The sequence below is a fragment of the Lemur catta genome, chromosome 1 (assembly GCF_020740605.2).
Source record: "Lemur catta isolate mLemCat1 chromosome 1, mLemCat1.pri, whole genome shotgun sequence".
NCBI classification, from domain to species: Eukaryota; Metazoa; Chordata; class Mammalia; order Primates; family Lemuridae; genus Lemur; species Lemur catta.
The window spans coordinates 178,490,748-178,508,972 of record NC_059128.1 but is presented as its reverse complement, the minus strand read 5'-3'; positions in this window follow the sequence as shown (position 1 = coordinate 178,508,972).

The following is an 18,225-nucleotide window of genomic DNA, read 5'->3' as shown; positions in this document are numbered from 1 at the left end:
TAATCCATAGCTAATTGTTTTTCAAAGTCTCTAAACACAATCTACTCCTGGCGTTTCCTAGTGACAGAATTAGCTGCAAACTGGTTTTCTTTTTATCTTCCCAGGCTTTCTCTCACTAAAATCTATTGAGAGCCTATTGTTAGCTGCATAAAACAGGTGCAGAATGACTGTGATATGTAAAACTGAAACTGATACTTAACCAAGGAAACATTTATTAGATTGCCTCTGAAACAATACTTCCTGAATACTTATTCTAATCATACCATTTAATTTGTCATAGAAGAAACAAGATGGCATGAAACTTTGTACACAGGCTAGTTCACTTTTCTAATGGAAAAAAAAAAAAGACCCAATGGATTGTTTTAACAAGTGCAACTGAATCTTCACTCAACATGGAGTAAGAATGCAGCATCCCACATTTACCCTTGAACTCCAAGATTCCCAGCATAAGCCCTCCGTCGCTTTGGTTCATCATTTTTTTCCTTTTCTGCAAAGTATTGTACATCAGGTTTTAATGGATGTGCCAAAACATTCTTTCTTTTGTATAACAAATTATCAGGAGCATTGAGGTTCATTAATTATGTCATCTAATTGGATTGAGGCAGGTGCAAAATACCTCAGATGAAGTGGTCACTGGCAGAAAGGCCTAAGTGCAAGTTTTTCTATTAGAAACCAGCATGTCTCCAGACTCCTGGAATTACTTTGTACTTATTGATTAATGGCCATAATTTATTACAGTGCAGAAGATCTTGCATTGAGTTAAACGTGTGATTAATCAATTTTCCATCAAATTATGAACAGCAGACCAGTTGCCAGAAAGAAAATACCAAGTGCATTTTCCCATGGTGTAAATATATCAGGACTTCAGCTAATAACTGTCTATCACTTGCTTAATATTCCCTGTCATACTGATAAATATCATCTCCACAAATGGGCCACAGGTAGTAATGATGGAAAGACCACCAAACATGTTTTATAGCTGCCCTTCTTATATAATGAAATACTCTTTGAGTCCATCTCAAAACAATTTATTAATGCAAAATTCATTTCTGCCTTCAGCTTGAAATACATCATTGTTAAGTCAACAATCTCATATTAAACTGAGAAGGGATATTGAGGAAAGAAAACCTTAGGCGAAAGAGAGATGAATTTTGGACTTCTGTGCACAGTAGCTCATTTTTATTTTCCGTCAAAAATTCAGACATGAGACTAATTGTTGTCAATTCTAATCTGTTTTTAGAGCACAGCTTATGTGTGGTTTGGGAACACTAAAGGGATCTGCTGATTGAAGAGAAGAACACATTTTGTTCCAAAGGTTAATGTCTTGGATTAAATAACAGGTATTGTGAGGGTTCACAAATTACCTATCTCCTACAAGCAAGGGTACTTCATCTTACAACTAAACTAGGTGGATGCTACCTCCTAAAAAAATGTGAAAGACAAGTGAAAATAGTAAGGTAACAAAGCAGTACCTGAATAAATCAAGTTTTTTAAAAACTGAAGTTGTATTAAAACCTAGGTATAGAGATAAAAATTGATTATGATAGATAAAGATTTAACTGGAATGAATAAATGTAAATATAACAGTGATAAGTCATTGAGCCATCCCAAACGAGAGGTAGTAAAATAATACATACAACAACTTTAAAGGAAGCTGAACCATGCTTGGGTGATGTAAGAAGAGTCCTAAAATGCTAGAGCAGAAGGATCTTATACATCACCATTTTTCCTCTTTCTGGAGTGGAGGTAAATGATCCTAGGTATAAAGCTTGCTGTACAGATCTCAGTCAGTGGCACACCAGCTCTCTCAGTGAGTCTACAGACCCCAACTCCATGAAGTAGGGCTTTTAATATCACTCTTTCTATACTAGGGACATAAACCCTTGGCCAAACTCTCTGGTAGAAGTTCACTCAGTGACATACCTATAAGTTTCATTCTGATATTTTAGGCCCTCTGTCTTGAAGCTGGGGAAATAGAATGGATTCCACTCTACTTCATCTGAAATTAGGATTTTTTGTCTTAAGCCTACCCCTTAATAGAGGGCAATTTTCCTTATCCCCCAAATTCTTGGTTCTATTATAATAGCAGACCTGGTATAAAGCCTTGCAAACCATTTTTCCCCATTACCACAGTCTCTTTAGCTGAGAAGATTATAAAGCCCCCAAACATTTTCTTCTCCAAATGTAGTTATATCTTCTTATCAACTTTAGATTCCTTGAATTTCTAGACTACACAAGCAAGTGGAATATGAACTAAAATCTGTATCTAAAAGCTATATCGAATACCATGCCCATTAATATATTTGCTATGTAATTTGGAAAATGTAACCATGGAAATAGTCTCCCCCAGCCCTTTTATAATGCCACACAGAGATTAATTTTAATGGTTCTTTATTCCCAATTTCCTTCTCCTGTGTTGTATAGAATTTTTAAGTATGCTTATATTAGATATTTTATGCTAGGTATTATAATTCTGTAATTCCTCAAGCTCCAGTCTCAATCATTTTAACACCTATTAAATCTCTCCAGCTAGAAGAGATCAAACTTCTTTTCCTTGGAAGAAGGGGGATTAGGGCTCTCCACATGCCTAGGAAAAACATGTACTACAGAGATATTTCCCTAGTCCTGTAGAATTCTCAAGTTGAATCTCACTCCGTCATCTACCTTAATAGTCTGCTTTTGTCACACCATGTCTTAAGGTAGACCTCAACTTGCCACATAGAGGAAGTTTCTGCTACAGGAAGGAGAGTTAGCATAAAAGAACACATGACTATAGTGGAGAAATTGGAATCCTTATCTACTGCGGATAGGAATGTAAAATGGTACAACCACTATGGAAAAAAATCGTATGGTAATTCCTCAAAAAAATAAACATAAAATTACCATATGATCCAAAATTTCCATTTCTGGGCATTTACCCCAAGAATTGAGAGTAGGAACTCAACCATATATTTGCACACCTATGTATATTCATAGGAGCATTATACATAATAACCTATAATGGATATAGTTCAGTATGCATCTACCAATGAATGAATTTTTTAAAATGTGGTACATACATACAATGGAATACTATTCAGCCATAAAAATGAAGAAAAGTCTAACATATGCTACAACACATGTAAATCTTGAAGACATTGTACTAAGTGAAATGAGCCAGTCACAAAAAGAAAACTGTAGTATAATTACACTTATATGAGGTAGCTAGAATAGTCAAATCCATAGCAACAGAAAGTATAACAGTGGTTGCTAGGGGTTGGAGAAAGGGGAAATGGGGAGTTATATTATGTAATGGGTATACAGTTTCACTTTTGCAAGGTGAAAACCCTTCTGGAGATGATTAGTGGTGATGGTTGCACAACAGTGTGAACACATTTAATGCTGCCTAGCTGTATACACTTAAAATGGCTAAAATAGTAAATTTTATGGCATGTAAATTTTTGCACAATAGAAAAGAAATAGAAAGAATACACAATTTTAAAGACAGGGGCAAGTGGGAAAAAGGAGAGCAGCTCAGAAATGGCCTTGCTAGTTTGAGTCTGAACTCTCCCTTGATATGACACAGACCCTGGGAAGTTATGGCCAGTCCACTTTAAGCAATGCAAAATATGATTGATCTACATGTGGAGAGGTTTGGTAAGTTCAATTATGTGACATGTCATTGTTGAGTATATTTCTGCCTCTTGACAAAGAACCAAACAGGTAGATGAGTGACTCTGATTGGCAGGCCCTGTGCAGCAAGCACTGTGTAAAACTGAAATGGGAATCTTTAATTTGTGTGTATCTCTGATTCTTCACTGGCTATAGGTTTGGAATCCAGTTTACCTACTGCTGCCACTGCAGTGGAGAAAGTGGATACCCTTTTTAGAGGAGCAACCATTATTTGCCTCCCATGATTGTGTCAGTGCTGGAATGAAGGTTATGCATTGCCAAATCTTCCAATTTAAAAAAAAATATATAAACATTTATGCGAAAATTTCTAATGTTTAAATATTGGCAAATTTAAAAATCCCATTAAAATACTGTATGTGTTTAAACCTTGTAACAATTTACCCTTTAAATCACCATTTTGTTCTTTCTGCTTCAATGAATCAGGTCAAATCCTCTACCACCATGATTCCTTTTCTAGACCACACTGATTAGAAAATATCTCTCTCCCATCTCTGAACTCACAGATACATTGTTTGTATCTGCTCATACACTTAACAGATGCCATCTTCTTTACTGTTTCTGTGTGTGTGTGTGTTTGTGTGTGTGTGTGTGTTTGTGTGTACAGGTGTATACTTTTGACTACTATAATCCAAGCTTCTTGAGAACAGAATACAATTATTCATCCTTAAATATATCCATGATGGAATATCTTATACCCGTATCTGCTAAATAATTACTTGCTAAATATATGAATATATGAATGAATGAACATAAGCTAAGGAGGGTGATGACCTCAAATAACAGCTTGCATTATACCATAAACATATTTCCAAAGTCCAAATCAGTTCACAATGTTTTCCCTTTTTAATTTATAAATTCGTTTGTATGCAAAGTTTATGTATTTTTTTTAATCTTGGTATTATTCCCTTCTATGTACTAAATGCTAAGATACATTTCTTAATTCTTTTAGTCCTGATTAATGTTAATTAAGTGGCAAATTTTGCGTATTAACTAATATAATCTTTACACAAGCCCTACGATACAGAAGCTATTTTTGCCCCTAATTTCAAATGAAGGAATTGAGAGGTATAAAGCAACTTGACTGAGATCACATAGAGAGTAGTAACACGGCCAGAAATGGATCCTAGGCAGTAGGACTCATGGCCACCACATGAGGCCATTTCCATTAAAAATGCCTGGAAGGATTATGTGGGTCACTTTGTTTTGCTATCAAATATTGTTCATTCTATCTAACTAACTATATATATTTTTGCACCCATTAACCACATTGTATGCCTGTATCAAAACATCACATGTACCCTATAAATATATACAACTATTATGTACCCATAGGAATACAAAAATTTTTAAAATCACATCTGCAAAAAAAAAAAAAATGCCTGGAAAATAATTTCTAATAGGGGCTACTCAGGGCCTGGGAATGGGGAGAAGAGGATAAGGGTAAAGACTTCAATGGCTATCATTTCTTTCAGCTAAAATTTATGTTTTTTGCTATTTTTTTCATTCTTTTACACAAAAAGAGATGCAACTGGATTTGTCAAACCCACAGTTGAATTGAAACTGTAGGTTGAGCACTAACACAACAGTTTAGAAAAAAAATCAATGCAAATTTTCTGTTACAATCAATTGGCTATATGGAATTTATAATAGATTTGCATATTTTATCATTTGAAAATTGTGTGCTATACATTTTTTACATCAGTAAATCTACAATAAATGCTTTATATACTACACACACACACACACACACACACACACACATTCATACATTTTGTCCCGGAGAATCATTTACCACACACCATTCTATTGGAGAAACTGTGGGAATATTTGAGATCTGGCTAATGGAAGCTGAGCTGGAGATCTATTAACTTTGGCTTAGTGGAATATACTTATGAGGTTTTCAGTCACTTGCATGTATAGCTAAGTTATTGGTAGCCATTCACATTTAGGAAAGGCTTCTATAAATATTCAACTGCTCCCTGTGCTGACTTAGTACAATGACTTAAAAGTGTAGGGTCAGAGACTATGTTGTGCTGTGAACATACTTGTAGTGCCTGGTGCAGGAAGTCCAAGGGTTGTGGTAAAGAAACAGGAGCCAGAAGTCAGTCTGTGGAAAATTCCTCCAATTAAGAGCTATGAAAATTATTAGCAGAAAATTAGGATTTCCTTTTAATAAATTGAAAATTTTCCCTTTCAGGAACATGCACAATATTTGACAGTTTACAGCTATAAAACACACCATATTTTATTTTTATAATATATACCTAATTTAGAAAGACAACTGTTTAAAGTAGGAGGAAAAACTATAAAGGAAGATCTCTGAGTATAAATTTTTTTTTCCTTTCTTGATGGAAATGGCATATTCAATAAAGCTAGAATTCAGCATTTTAACTGCATTTTGGAAAATGTTGTAAATTTTCAATAACGCAACTGAAAAATTATAATCCTCTGATCTGGGCATATGTGAAGGTTACATTCTTTTGCCTTCTGTACCATAATTTATTAAAAAACTAGAAAAAGTCAGATACAAATAAATAAAATATGAAAGAAAGGTAATAAAGTCGAGCAATGAAATCAATATAAATTATTGTTAATTTTAATAAAACTTTTGTCAGACCCTAGCAAAATCAGTGAACTCATTAAGAAGAGATACAATTCAGACAACTAAATTTCAACTGTAGTGAAATGATAGTGACTGTTCCTGAAAGAACCTGCTAGACTAACAGATAATGATTAAGAATGTTATGTGAGGGTGGTGATGTGTTGGAAAGAACATGGGCCTATTACTTAATAAACATGGGTTCTAGCCCTACCTCATCCCTAACCAATTTGACACTGAGCTATTTGTGGTTCCTCACTTCTGAAAAAAAACAGTCCTTCAGTTGAACCAAGAGTCAATCACCTGACCGAATCTCAAGTTCTCTGTCTCACTCTCTCTCTCAATCCATTCTGATATTTGTCATAAATTACCATCATGCATGTAGGTACACAATTCCTACAAATTCATGTTGAATAGTTTTTCAAATATGGCATAGGATAATGCACTGACTATTCTGAATCCATTTTATACTGAATAGGTCTCTTGCCTTTCAGGAATGTGTCTTCCTCACCCCATGTCACTCCAGTCTCCCCTAAAACACTTTCTGTCTCATTGTAACGTTGCCAAGGACATTCATCTGTACTCTGCCTGCCTATCTTTGCCTCAGTAATGTGAGATGTCCAAGCTGGGCAAAGGAGTTGGAAATTCAGTGTTCATTTCCCAGACTGTGGTGGCTGTGGTCAAGCATTAGAGAAATATTTATTTCTTATTCATGCATTCTGGGACACCAATTAAGAAAGCTGCTTGGATCTGTTCCACAGCAGAAAGTACTGAGGCCAAATGCTTTTATACATTTTATCCATGACTTGGATGGTGAAACAGGGATCCTGTTTATTCATTTTAACACATTGACTGCCACACTAGAAAAAAAAAATTTTTTTCCTTAAGGCCATGGTGTTTTATTATGAAAATAGAATAAAAATTTCGAAAACAAAACTATCCTTTGTAATTTAATGAAAATTTTTTTGGTTTTTTATTTTTTTATTGTTTTCTGTATGTGAGTTATATGCAATTAAATTGTAATAATAAGAACATCAACAAGTAAGATTTTCATGAACCAACTGCAGGGTTTTGCCCAGGAGGCCACCGATCACATACCACGTATGTATACTACAGCATGGCAGCATGAGTTGCCTGTGCACCATGTGGTTCCCAAGGTAAAGAGACATATGAGTTACATATGCTTCATGAGGCCCCAGGCTCAAAACTAGTGTCAGTAAATACAACTCAAATGGCAGTTAATGTGTTAAAAATGAAATCCTGGAAGGAGTTGTAGTTTATTCCTTGGGAAATTTAATTAAAATTCAAGGAAATCTCAGTAACTTGGAAAAGTCATCAGGAAAAGGTTTAGCAATCTCAAGAGACACACACTGGATGATACAATTTAAAAGTAAATTTTTTTAAGTAAATTAAATTATCTAAATGAAAAATGAATTGTACTGTGTATAGTTATGAATAAGTTTAAAGGGCCTAGTGCTCAGACTGGGGCTTCAAATTAAACAAGATTTAGCAAATTTTAATCTAGCTTTTTTTTAATCTCCCCAAAACCATCATGAGTCTGGCTGAACTTGGACATACAAAGGAATACTTTTAAATTCATCCACATTTTTATCCTTTAAATTAGTAAAATGAATTTAAAACAGTAAAAAAAAAAACCAATATTATAATCTCTAGGAATTTGGGGTTCAAACTTTTCTCTGTATGTTGGACATTACTGTAGAAATATACCTGCTTATTGACTGAAAAAATTAAGAGAAAAAAAGATATCTTGCAGATAATTCAGAACAAAGCAGTAACACTGGCCATAGAATTAGAAAACTTGACTATAAAAAGAAATCTTAAGAAATTAAAATTGTTAAAAATGAAAAATAGGATGCTCCAGGAATGACAGATTTAATAAAGATTTTGGTGTTTGTAAGATACTCTTTCTTGAAACTATGAATAGAAGAAACTTGTTTTTAAAGTGGAGTTTGGACCTAAGGAAGCTTTTTGTAACCATCTACTTATAATTTTGGCTGCAGTGCAGGAGGGCAGTCCTACAAAGCAGAAAGCCTAGCTGCCCAGGTCTAAAATTAGCACCCTCTGCTCTTTCCAGCCTCAAAACTGCCTTGAGGCTCTTCTAGCTCCTAGTGTCTCCTTTTAAATGCAAACATATTTGGGAGTGGTTGCCCTTAATTTACTTATCTTATCTATCACTTAACACCTTAGTAACCAGAAACCCAACTAAAAGAGAAAGAGCAACTGGGTGAGGGTTTGGTGGGTGTGGAACTGTCCTGGGGAAAAGAGGGATATGTAGAAAAAGGAAAAGGGTATTTGTTAGAAAGGAGGAATATACCCAAGATGTTGGCCCTCATATCAGTTCATTTTTGGTGTGCATACCAAAGGTCACCAACCCTTGACCTAGCATAACTGTTGAGTTTGGTATAAAATGATGAAAGAAAGTTTAAAGAACTCTTTCTAAACTTGTCACAGGCACAAATTCCAAACTCCATAAGGCACTTTCATCTGCAGAGCTCCAGGATTGGTAAGGAAGGGTGGAAAGTGAATGGTTTGAAAATAGTTAGATCCCTTTAACTAAAATTAGTTTCTGGCGAAGACTCTCAGAAACATAAGCCTACGTTTTCCAGAACTATTGTTCTTGTGCTTTTGCCTAAGTGTGTTTTTGTGTTTCTAAAGTCAGGATTGGCCCGTAAAGAGAAATAAGAAAAGCTGTGACTAAATGAAGGAGAAAATAAAATCCGTATGACCAAAATTCTACTGCTTAAACTTCATTGATCATTGCTTCAGCAAGGTAAGACTCCTCTGTGAGTATACGTGAAAAACTTAGTTTTGTGTCTCTGATATACCCTGTTAAAAACTGACTTTTAGCCAAGAAGAAAGAGCTGGCTTGCACTTATGTAACTGGTACTATCCTTACTCAAGGGAAGTGTAAAGCACTTTTCTCTAGGTGTATGCCACTTTTCTTGCTTGACATGCATTAAAATTTTGTTTTCATTCCCAAGTGTGGTTATGCACTATAAACTGTTTGGTTTTAAGTAGCTACACTATGTGCAATTGAAAAAATGGAAAATGGGCAGACATAGCTCTTATAGTCATATGATATGTATATTGATCAAAAAAGTGTTGAAAAAACCATCAAAAAGTGGGAGTACAAGTTACTACTGCCTTGGGATGTCTGAATATTACATGCTGTCCATTTAAGTGAAAAATTACTGAAGCACATGCTGGACCAGATCAACTTAACTTTGAAGAGCTGCCTTTAAACAAACCACACATATATACTCACTCTGACTGGGCAGAGAAGGCTATAATAAATTGAGTAAAACAGTTTTTAAAGCTTACTTTGACCAACACATAGTTTAGTAGTAGTGGCTTTGTTGTAGAATACACTAATTTTCTATTCTTGGCATATCAAATAATCTTAATAAAATGGCAAGCTCTTCTCACTTTTCTGCAAAGTGTATATGGAAACTCCATTCCCAGTATTTTTCATAACCAGCCCTTCCAAGATATTTTAATTTTTGTATTTACCTTTACTTTTAAGCCTTTATTTATTTATTTACTTTTATTTTTATTTTTATTTTTTTTGAGACAGAGTCTCGCTTTGTTGCCCGGGCTAGAGTGAGTGCCGTGGCATCAGCCTAGCTCACAGCAACCTCAAATTCCTGGGCTTAAGCGATCCTACTGCCTCAGCCTCCCGGGTAGCTGGGACTACAGGCATGCACCACCATGCCCAGCTAATTTTTTCTATATGTTTTTTAGTTGGCCAGATAATTTCTTTCTATTTTTAGTAGAGACGGGGTCTCGCTCTTGCTCAGGCTGGTTACTTTTAAGCCTTTAAAACACTTTAAAGTGAAAATGTAGGGAGGAAGGAAGGAGGATTTGTGGGGAAGAAAACATGATATATTTGATATTAATAGTATCTGCGGAAAAAGAGCAAGTGTTTTTTCTCCCTTTTTATCTCTTTCTTTTTTCCCTTCTTTTCTTCTTTCCTTTCCTCCTTCCTTCACTCTTTTGCTTCCTTCCTTCATTCTTTCTTTCCAGGAAGGTGGGATTGGGGCCTGCCTTGTTCACTGCTGTATCTCCAGTGATCAGAACAGGGTGTGCCAGACAGTAGGTGTTCACTAATAATGAATGAATGTCATTTTTCTCTGCAAATAATAACATTTAATGAGTATATGTCTGTATGTCTGGTAATGAAAGTATTATATCTTGATGGTAGCAGTATTGACTAGAAAACAGTCTTTTTTCTCTACCCAGGAAGGAATTCTCTTCAACAAACAATGTACATTCCAGAGGAACAAATGTGAAGAGGTGAGAGACAAAAGTAATATTCTATTCACATCCACATTTCTCCACTGCTAGGATAAACTCAAACCAACCTAGAAATCAATGGAGTAACAATGCTGTAGTCTTCATTGAATTGCTGTCCACAACATTATTAAGCATCTATCATATGTGTGGAACTGTGCTATGAGCTATATACAAGTGTGAATAAGACATGTACCATATATTCTAATTATTCAGAGTCTCATAAAGGAGAAGGACATAGAAATAAGTAATTGTAATACATCGTATAAATACAATAATAAAAGTGACTAACTCTGTTTGGAAGGGAGGGTAGGTGAGGCAGATTTCTTAGAGGATATGATATAGTGACAGATATTACAGGAGATATTTTGACTGTTTGAAAGTTAAATAGGAGATTGCTAAACACACAGGGTCAGAAAGGCCGTTCCAGGCGAAGAGAGCAGCATGAGCTGCTCTAGCATGAAGGCAGGAGGCTGCTTGGCAGACTTGGGAAGCCACATTCTGTGAGGTGAGGAGCAATGGGAGTTGAATTTGGAGAGAGAAACAGATTTTAGATCATGGATTCTAAAGGTAATGGAAAGCAATTATAAGGGTTTAAATAAAGGTACAATATGATCAGATAATATGATTATATTTAAGAAAAATAATTGTAAGTCCAGTAGAGAATATATTTAAGAGGGGTGTGACTAAGGAAGAGAATATTAAAAAAGAGAACAAGCTGAGGGGCTTAGGAGCAGGGAGGGCATAGTTCAGAGATCTGTGGAATACCCAAGTGTAAATTATACAGATCAGGGGAAATCTCTGAGCTACAAAAGCAGATTGAGGAATATTTGACATATAAGTAGTCACTAAGTCCATGGCATATGTCAAAGTTATGATGAGAAAAAAATTAAAGAGCCAAGAGAAACAGAAAAAATAAAAAAGAGAAGAGCCCATGGGAGGAAATAGAGAATGAGAAGAACCAGGAGATAACTACTTAAAAATCCCTTTCTTTGCTTTAAAGTATAAAATCTTCAGAAAATAAGCATATGTTTCATATAGTTAGATACTTTAACAGTTCAGAATAAAAGTGTAAAAAGGAAAATTTTCCTAGAGGACATGAGATATCCTCACCGTCAAGTCTGGCTGTCGCTCCTGATTTTATCTATAGGCAAAACATTTTTTAAAATGCCATTTGAAATTTGTATACTGTTTCATTGTATGTAAGACTATTTCAGATGCACTTAGCTTATTATTAATCTGATAACAATCCTGTAAAGTGGAAATTATTTTCAAATGGAGAAAACTGAGGTTCAAAGCTCAAGTAACCAATCCAAGTTTCATGTTGCTTCCACCAATATTATATCTAGAGGTCTAGGAGCAAAAACCTTTCATTCATACCAAACAATTTGGCCTTCCCTGAAAAACTAAGCTGATTTGAATGTTGGCAACTCCCTGAGTTGCCTAAATTGCCCCTCTAGGGCTTAGTCCTGTGGCACGGACAGTGACTTTTCAGCTGAAAAAACATTTTGACAATAAGACAATAATGCCATGAGGCTTAAGGGGATGTGTTGAAGACTCACCAATGTATTGCCATGACCGTTTAAAACTTCCCAGAGAATGTAACCGAAGTGTCAGCTTAAACACAGGAGTCTTAATAAACTAGGGTAAATCAATTAATGGCTGCACTTGACTAGGCATGGTCATGAAATCGCATGAAAATTTACAGCCAATCAGCTTGCACAGCATGGAGAAATAAGGAGAACCTTTTAATCTTTCACTGAAGAGAAAATGTCCGTATTTCTGTTGCTGTTTCTCATGTCCTAGTTTCAAAGTACTGTACCTTTAATACTGGCAAAGCCATGACCTCAGTAGCTAGCCCTGGGGTCTTCAAAAGACACCACAGAATACACAGATTCTGAATTCACCCATTGCTCACCCCACTCCAGTATTTCCTGCTGTGTAACTCAGCATGTGACTGACGGTGGACAGCTTCTGGTTTCAGCTTTGCTACTATCATTGTGGTGCTGACAGCTCTTTGCTAAGCAGCCCAAGATCAGCTCTGCCAGCTGAAGACCCTGGACGCAGCCCAGCATTCTGGAGGGGATGATGAGTAGAGGCAGCCAAGCCAGGCACTACTGCCCGAGCACCACCCTTCCTGCACTGATACAATTCTTAGAATAGCTTTAATACTTTTGAACTACTGTGTCGTTGTTTTTGAGGCAACTTAAATATCCATTTTTATGTAATCTAGACTTTGAAATTATAGATAAGTTTAACAAAACAAATATAAGAATCCTCACTGTAGTCCGGGCAACAGAGTGAAACTCTGTGTCAAAAAATGAAAAAAAAAGAATCCTATTGACATTAGGTAAAATAAAACTGTGTGTACAGTTACCCAGGGATGAACTTTTTTGAGATTTGAAAGACAAATAGTTTCCATGTTAGTTACTACCATTTTCTTTTAAAATTAACTTTTATATCATCAAATTTCAAAATACACGTCAACTTTTTTATATAAAATAATACAGCAAATTCATTTAATAAAATCAATTCAGTAACCATGTGTGTCTTAGCAATATCTTCATAGACATCTTTTTACAAAAGGCAGTTGGATTAGGAAAAAAAGCCATTGTTTCAAAGAGAAATACTCTCTTAAACCCTTGTAAGTATAAATTATTATTCACAGAACTGTCTAAACAGAAAGAAATTCCTTTACTCAATGATAAAGCTCCTTGAAAAGTTTCAGTGAGAAAGTATTATGCACTATTGTACATATAATATTTGAGCCAAATCTTCTATATCAAATACACATTTATTGAATTTTGTTGGAAGAATCATTTACCATTATTTTAAGACCTTTCTACAATTATACATTTGTATTCAGCCAGAAAAAAATGTTATCTTCTTCCTAACTCACCACTTTAATAGAACCATTTCCTTTAAAAATTATTTCTTTCCATTGTTTCTGTCTGTATTAAAATTTTCCAAAGCTGAAAATTATAGCAGAGGATAAAATAAAAGGAACTATCAGTATGTAGTGATCTAAAAATGACCTTTACACTTTTAGACTAATTTTTCTAGGTTCTGCGTTAATTATTGTATGCATTCATGGCAGTAGCTAAAGATACAATGGTTGCTAGAGTCCACAGCAGGATAGGACAATTAGCAAATCCATGAATTCTCCTCCTGTTTATACTTCAATTTTAAAGGTTAAATGTTAGTTTGTATAATATGCTTTATGTGTTGGTCAGAGGTGTTTTTCTAGGACAGAGCTGACGGGAGTTCTTCTTGGTATGAAATATAAGTATATGAAAATGGAGCATGCACAAGGAAACCAAATGTAGTTTCATTTATCATATGACCATGAACATTACAAAGCCTGCAGAATAAATAAATAATTTAGTTAATTCCATTTAAATACATTTATGAACTGTCTACATTGTGTGAGGCACTGTGCTACCTTTGTAAAGCTTAAATCTAGTAAATAACACCCCACCACCACCACTACACACACTTGGCTAAAGCAAAGATGCATGTTAAAAACACAGAGTGAGACCTGTGGAATGTGTGTTCAAGGACAAAAACATTGTCCACTTTACCCCAAACACAGATAAAGCTGATATTCAATGGGTAGGCACCAGCATAGCAGTCCTATTTGTTGACGTGTTGAAGCACTTCCATATGGGGATGCCTCCTTTACTTGGCAGTTGAAAACCTCCCCAGAAGGCCCTCCTTTTTATCCCTCCCTGGCTTAGAAACCAAATGCTTAAAACCTGGCCTCTAGTCCCGGCTGCTGCACTATGTTGGCCCACATCCTTCCTAGGTGTTTGGCCACCAGTCTGATCTCTTGAACATGCACCCTAAAAATAAGGTGGAGGTGGTGGGAGATAAGAGGTGAGTTGGAAGAAGATCAAATGTTAATCTATTTGAAAGGTAATAAGAAAACTATTCCTTAAACTTTTGATCAAAAATTCAAATGCCAGCCAGGCACAGTGGCACATGCCAATAGTCTCAGCCGCTCAGGAGGCTGAGGTAGGAGGATCTCTTCAGCCTAGGAGTTTGAAGCCAGCCTGGGCAACATAGTGAGATTCTGTCTCTTATAAAAAACAACACTCCCCACCAGAAAAAAAAAAAAAAAAACCTCAAATGTCTACAAGAGCTGAGCAAATAAAATTAGTCAGCCAAACGAAGGCTTTGAAGGCTTTGGCAAAATGGAGTGTGTGTGCCAGTGGAGAGCGTGTGCCACTTAGAAGCCAGATTTGCTATTTTGAGGCCTGGTATTACAGTCTTCCGATACTTTCAAGTGATTCTGGAAATGGGGATGTGGATGTGAAATCTATAAATTCAATTAAAAACCAAGACCAAAACACTAGGTGAGCTTTTTTTATAAATCATACATGTCTGTTAGTGGAATTCAGCTTGAAGTCCAATAGTTTAACTTTTGACTTAGAAATCTTCATTCTTTTCTGATGAGGCATGAACTTGTACTTTCTCTTTTTGCCTAATAGTGCTAGTGAAAAAAATAGTGTTTCATGGCCCTAGTGTTTCATAAGTTCACAATTATACATAATGTTGTAGAATTTTATGCCCTAAATGTGACCACGGGGTTGAACTTGTTTCACAAATTAAAATAGTAGGCATTCATGTGGTCAAGCAAAAAGGCATAGGGTTTTAAAAAGGGCATAACTGATTCATTCATTTTAAAGTATTCAACAAGTGTATACTGTTCTACAGGGACACAAATTCATTTTGTCTTTGGCTTAATAAAACTCTGATATAAACTCTAGTCTAGAATTTGTAACTAAACAAAATCAGGTAAATTCTAGAAAAACTATACTATAAGCATGATTAAATACAATGGAAATAAAATACACATACCTACTTCCTCCTATAAACAAAATGCTGACTAGGACAGAGAATCACTGCCCAAACAGAAATTGAAGAAACCTTTATGGCTATTAGTAGATTGATTAGGAATCAGAATTTTGTTCAGGGGGCACCTAGGTCTTCCTTCAAGATTTTCCTCCTCCCTAGTGAGGAAAAAGTGGTTCCTAGACACTACTTAGGAAGATTATAATTTATCTGGTACTTTAAAAGATCTCCACCTCTGAATATAAATTAAATGTTATTGGAGGAGAAAGGATATAAATAGTTATCCCGTTTCAGAACTTCTCAACTGACAGGCAGTATGAGTATGGTGTAGAAAGTGAAGGCAGAGTTCAGGCATCAGAAAAATCTCTGTCATCTACTAGCTGAGTGATTTAAGGCAAGCTGTTTGACCCCACTAAAAGTCCATTTGCACTTCTGTAAAATGAGAGTAAATATGCCTACCTAAAATGTTGTGGGAATAATATGAGACTACAAAGCATTCACAAAAAACTGAGTATATTTAACATGATGTCAGGACCATATTAATTTGCCTGACACTCCACTCACCCAGCATATATGTAATGCATACACATTCGCATACAATACAAACACAGCAGTTATTTGCAGCCAAGAAACAAGCGAGATGTTGGAAACAGGTTTGCTTTTGAAAAGGCAAAGAAAAAGGTGTTGGCCCAGAATAGCTCCTCTGCCTGCATAGCTGGTCCATTACCAGTAAGTCTACTCTTTGGGAATAGAAAACCTTTTAGAAAATAAAGGGCCTCCTTAACATCCCACCCTTATATCTTCCTTATTTCCCCATTCCTTCCCCTCCCTTACCTACAGGTCATCAAAGTGGATGGAAGGGATAATGCCTTAAAATTTATTAAGTAATAATTTCACAGTGATTAATTCTGTGACCATGGCAGAGTGACAGAAAGTACCTGGAAATAGAACATAGCATATTCTCTATGTAGGCTTCTGAATGAACAAATGCATAAATGAATGAGATGCCTACAGGGTAGACAGTCTTGACAGGATGGGCAAAGAGGGAAGACTTAAAGAGAACTTGGTAAAGCCAAAGACTAGAGACTGGTTCTGTCTGATCAACAGGTGTCATTTATAAATAATTTTAGCTATTCTTTCTTGCTTTCTGGTTCTGTTCCAAGCATTGTGTAAATTGCATTTAAAACAATGGTTTTTACAATTCCTATTATCTACCTTTAGGAAGATACTATTGTTCCCATTTAACAGAGGTGGAAATTGAGCTAAGGGAGATTAAGCATCATGTGCTGCATTCAACATCATGTTAAAACTGAGATTTAAGTCTAATTCTGGTATAATTTCAAAGACAGTATTCTTTTTTTTTTTTTTGAGACAGAGTGTCGCTTTGTTGCCCGGGCTAGAGTGAGTACCGTGGCGTCAGCCTAGCTCACAGCAACCTCAAACTCCTGGGCTTAAGCGATCCTCCTGCCTCAGCCTCCCGAGTAGCTGGGGCATGCCCAGCTAATTTTTTCTATATGTTTTTTAGTTGGCCAGATAATTTCTTTTTTTTTTTTTTTTGAGACAGAGTCTCACTTTGTTACCCGGGCTAGAGTGAGTGCCGTGGCATCAGCCTAGCTCACAGCAACCTCAAACTCCTGGGCTTAAGCGATCCTACTGCCTCAGCCTCCCGAGTAGCTGGGACTACAGGCATGCACCACCATGCCCGGCTAATTTTTTTGTATATATATTTTTAGTTGGCCAGATAATTTCTTTCTATTTTTAGTAGAGACAGGGGTCTCGCTCTTGCCGAGGCTGGTCTCGAACTCCTGACCTCGACCGATCCACCCGCCTTGGCCTCCCAGAGTGCTAGGATTACAGGCGTGAGCCACCGCGCCGGCCAAGACAGTATTAAGCAGTTCTGTTTCCTACCTCCCTCCAAAGGAATTCGATACACCTCTAGTCTGATGATTTAAGATATTCAAGCAGTTTCTTCCTTACAGAGATTGAAACTAGTGAAGAATTGTTCTTGATGGAGCAGGGAAAAGGGCCCTTTTTGGTTTGAGAGAAACAGCCATGAAAGAAAAAAATAAAGAGAAAGAGACAGAGTAGGACAAAGAGGGAAGAGTGGGAGAGATGAAAAAGAATTAGTCGAAGGGAGGTTCAAGAGAGATAAAGAAAGAGAAAAAATTCTTTCCTCTCAGGAGAGTAGAAGTGCTAACAGAGCAAGCTGGGGAGGGGAAAAGTGATAATGGAGGGACATGAGAAGAGGGAGTGTGGTGGAGACAGTAACGGGATCCAGTTAACATGGTCTCAACCAGGAGTTGTGCTAACGAGCTCTGTTGAGACTACCACCGAACAGCTGTTCAGAGAGCTTACACAGCCTCAGAAATGTCCTGCAACCCTGAGGGGCTCCCAGCTCCAATTCTTGAAGCAAGGTTTGAGGATCTGTTCAGTTATACCTTTTTCATTTTATTATCTAAATCAGCCTGTAGATTGATTCATGAGGGAATATACTTGTACTTTGAGAAGTGGAATTAGGATATGTCTCTTTCCAACTGTATTGAATAGCAAAAAAGAAAAGATGTGTTTTACTGAGTAGCTTTTCCTAAATATTTAGAGATATATTTAACAGTATAGTATGTTATTGTTTAATTATTGATCTGTTATTTCATCTTGATACTTTGCATAGTCTTTAGCTAAAATCTCCAAAAGCCCACGAATATGGATAATATGTTTTCATATGTCACTGTACGTAGTAAGTAATATTTGCACTTTGGATTTGACACAGATAGTATGACAAAAAGAAGATG